General features: G+C 30.9%; 1 pseudogene; it reads left to right on the top strand.

The window, feature by feature from the left end:
* The first annotated feature begins 3,774 nt into the window (after positions 1-3,774).
* On the top strand, positions 3,775-3,893 carry LOC111733220 (annotated as a pseudogene).
* Positions 3,894-4,705: the final 812 nt, after the last annotated feature.

Below are 4,705 nucleotides of genomic sequence, written 5' to 3'. Positions count from 1 at the left end.
GAACCCCAATATCAATAGGCAATCAGAGTACCTAGACTCACAGAATTAACATCCCAGATGAATAGAAATAAAAAGGGTAAATAAAAAATTGTTTTTAATTGTCATAAATGTAAAAAAATGTAAACAATTAAAAAATAAGTGGGAATACAGGATAGTCACATTTTCTGAGTAAGAAGCAGATCAGTTGAAATCTAAATAATGAGAAGCAGCTAGTCCAAGAAAGAAGTAGGAAACATATTCTAGAAATAAGAAATGACATTTATAAAAACAACTATTATTTGCTTATGAGAAGTCTGGCATTAGAAGACACCAGGATAACTTCAAATTTCTGTGGAGAAGAAATCTAAAATAATGGAATTCTGTACTCAGAAAAATTCCTATTCAAGTCTAAAGACAAACTAAAAATACATTTAAATTAAGTAAATGAGAAGGTTTACCACTCAAAGATTTTGGAGAATTAATTTCACTGTTCTTAGGAATGAGGACAGAGACTGATCATACAAATATAACAATGGCCAGATCACATATGGGAATGAAACTCTGACCCACAGACTCCACAATAACCATTTCAAGAAACCAAATGACAACTTCTAGACAATTACCCAAAATCGTCAAGACCTAGTCGCCAGCTGCCAAGTTCTCTATATTTTGTCTCCGCTTCTAACATAGAATAAAACAGATAAAGCCAAAGATGCTTTCCAAACCATTTACATAAGATGGCCAGTTCTACTTAGTTTTCCTCCAGCTTTCCCATGCCAACAGTCTCCAATTAGCGCACACCTAAAGTCTTCCTTTCCTTTTTTTTTCCTTTATAATAAAATTTGCTCAATTTCCTGCCTTTGAGTCTCTACCAAAGCAAATGGTGGTGGTTGACTCACTTGCTATAGTAATCTCTGGATCAATAGTGTCTGCTTATTCTCAATTGTATGATTCTGGTTTATTTTCAGAAAAGAAATAAGAAATTTAACACAGACTAATGTTGAGGGATGAAAGAAGGAACAGTGAACACAAATTAGTAAAAACATAGGTGAATCAAAATAGGTATTGATAATGGAACAACTGTTCAAATAATTGTATTAACTAAATAAGGTTTAGAGAAAAAGAAATAACTGAAATACAGATGGTGGAAATTCAGATGGCACGATGAGGTAAGACACCCAAATGTCCTTATAGTATTCTGGTAATGGGATGATAGTTACACTTTGTTAAATCAAGTGTATCTGAACAATTTAAGAATTAATATGTACAATTTATGAAACATTTGAGAAAAACAAGAGAAGACATCAAGAAAACTTAAACAATTCAACAGATAGTAGAAAAATATATAGATTTAGTATAACCCTAGAATATACTAGAGAAAACTGGGGTTATTAAAACTCTTAATTCTTTTTTGTTTTTCTATCTTCTCTAAAGAGTTTGATGTTTCTATCTGAACATCTATCACAATTGCTATGAAAGTTAGGACTCTTCCTTTTCACTATCAATGGCTATCTCATTTTATTCTCAGCCTGCATCTTTCACTTAAAAATAGATTTCATTTGAACTTGACATGAGCATGTGAGAGAGAACAATTATTATTGTGCCCATTACATGGATGAAAGTATTAAGCTCTATATAATTTCAGTTAATCTTGTAATTTAAGTAACACAGGTGGTAGACTGACTACTAGTTCACAGCTGGAACTTAATACACTATTATTCTTTTCAGCATTCTAATTGCCTCCAGATTGACTAAATTATATGCATTATTCTCCAAACAAATGAGTCTGAGAGCAAGAAATGTTCAGTCTTAATGTTGGACAGAAAGTAGCATTTTAACATTATTATTCAATTAGAAAAAACTTTCTGTTAGCATTATGAGAGTCTTTCAAGACGACGTTGCCAGTAACATCCATGTTAATCAGTTGTGATCTGACTGTCCCAAGGACTTCTTGCCCCTATTGAACTTGACCCTTTGCCTAGGTGGAATTTAAAGTAAAAGATGCTGGAATAAGCACTACAAACCTTGCAAACTGCAAAGTGGATAATTCAATTTTGAGACAGCCTCTCAAAGTAATATTTCTTCTATAACAGACAGGTGACAAAAATATCTTCATAGCGGATGAATGTTTTAAAATGTTCTTTTCTGAAATTTTATTTTCTGAAATTTTAGTTGTTCTTACCACAAAAATGTATTTTGCTTTATTTTTAAGAACATAAAAATGATATATATATTTCATTGTGTGTCATTTATTTCTATCTGTATATATTTGATTAAGAGGCTTATGATACCTAAAATATTATATCTAAAGTAAGTTAACTCCAAGTTAATTTTTTAAAAAATATTTACTTTTTTGGCTTCAAAATTATTTTAAAATTTAAACTTCTGAAATTAGTAGTCTAGCATGCCAATTTTATTATTATTTCTTAGCTTCTAGACAAAACTGAGTAGCCAAAAGCTCAAATTATGAATACCTTTTTAGCATCATAAAATTAAATTATAACTAGATTATGGTCGTCAGCTTATATTAGTTAATATACAGCTTTTTCAACTAAAATTAAAAGGAAAGAAAACAAAAATAATTTAATACATTATTTGTTGTGAAAATAATTATGTTGGGACTACAAGTTTGCTTATATTTCAAATTGCTAAGATATGCTAAAGAGTAAAACATAGTTTTGTATTTTATTGATCATTTGGAGCTTTTGAGTTTTAGTTTTTCTTCTTTTCCTATCTCAAGCTTTTATTCATTTATTCATTTACCTATATAGTCTGTTTATTGATGAGCCATTATATTCCAGGGACATAGTAAATAATAATGAAAAAGATAAACTTAGACTGTAACTTTATGAACCTATGCTGTAATTACAAAATTATCTAAAGCATTATCATTTTAAAAACTTAAAAATATTGAACTATAAATTTCAGTTATCTCATTCAGTGAACTTGAGAGATAAATATATATGCAATTCTTGAACATTCCATTATTACATATCGCATATGAATGTATTACTTTTCTACGTGAATGAATATAAAGCACATATTTGCTTCCTATTTTTGAAAATTCAGTACTGTATCAGATACCTACACAACTATTCAGTTACATAATTAATTCCTTTATATAAATTTCTAGTGTTATTTTCTTTTTAGAAAATTATTAATGTATGGAGAAAGATAGCCAATTTTTTAGCTACACAGTACTCTTCAATTGCTTTATAGCAAAATAACATGTAGGTTAAGAGTTATTTATAATTATATTTGCATCACATATGCTTGCAAGCCTCAAATCCAACGATGGTCTCTACTGAAGTGTGTCGATGGGTTTGGATGTAACAGAGGCAACTATTTAGATGCAGAGTCACTGTTACGGCCCACACTGCAAATACATAAAGCAAAGAAACTTTCATTATACATCTCAACACTATATTTTAAGAGTGAATGAAATAGTTATAGTCACAATGATCAATGTGCAGAATTTTTGGAATATGCCATGAGATGATAGATTATAATTTGTTCTTTACATGACTTGGCATTTAGAATATTAAATATATCGATGAGGGTAATAATGTCGATGATGTAGTATGTTTCAGAAAGTTAAAGTAGTCACTTGCTTTTTGTTAAAATATCTTTTAAAATAGGACTGTGGTCAATTTTTTTTTTTAATTAAAAAGAAATTTGGAAGCTAGTGGGCTCATTTTCAAGGGAGCTTACCCATTTTCTTTTGAAAAATTTAATTGGTTACAACAGCATCCTTTAAATTTATTAGCCAATATCTTTTTTAAATGATGTATTTCCATCTATGGCCATGCCACCCTGAACAAGCCTGATCCTGTCTGATCTCAGAAGCTAAGCAGGGTTGGGCCTGGTTAGTACCTGGATGGGAGACCACCTAAGAAGACCAGGTGCTGTAGGCATAAAAAATAAAATAAATAAATAAATAAATAAATAATATATTTCCACTTGCTTACTGTTTTTCTAATTGTCTACTTGAGTTTCTTCCACAATTAAGAAAAATATATTTTATCCTATAAAAAGGAGGTGAAAAAGCTTTTCCTAGCAAAACATAGAACTAAGAAACTTCAGCTCTTTTTATTCAGTACTGATTGCTCCTGTAAATAAACCTACAAAGCAGTTTGCACTGAGAAATAAAGAGCAGTATTTCTGTAACAATCAGAGTTCATCTGATCTATCCTGGACAGGAACGTATTTAACAGTATCCTTGCCTAAGGTCCTTACTTCTCCTTAATTTCTTTCAGTTTGCAATCTTCAGTATTCTTGGCTTGTACAGGCATAACTCCCACTTTCTGGCTTCCTTGTTCTCTCCTTGAGTGTCTCAGTCTGCACATGGTCATCTTGCTATGAGGATACCAGTCATAATGGAGTGCGGGTCCACCCTACTGATGTGTGACCTCATTTTAAGTATTTATGTCTACCATTTTCTAAATAAAGTCACATTCTGATACACTAGGGGTTAGGATTTCAACACATATTTTTTGAAGAGACAGAATTCAACCTAGGAAAGACAAAGCTCACTTAATGCAAATGAAGAATGGATAATGCCAGGTAAAAGGAACAAAGTTAATAAGAAAAAAAAAAAGCAATAATAAGCCTAGTAATCAAACCGTGTCTCAATATGAAGATGATTTGGGCAGCAAAATTGCCTTAATGTGAACCATAATACTAAATTCCTCCTGAAGAGAAACATAATCTGTGAACAAGTTTGAAA

Source organism: Pteropus vampyrus, unplaced genomic scaffold, assembly GCF_000151845.1.
Source record: "Pteropus vampyrus isolate Shadow unplaced genomic scaffold, Pvam_2.0 Scaffold13, whole genome shotgun sequence".
Lineage (NCBI taxonomy): Eukaryota > Metazoa > Chordata > Mammalia > Chiroptera > Pteropodidae > Pteropus > Pteropus vampyrus.
The sequence above is the reverse complement of the archived record's forward strand: the minus strand, read 5'-3'. Positions and strand labels throughout refer to the sequence as shown.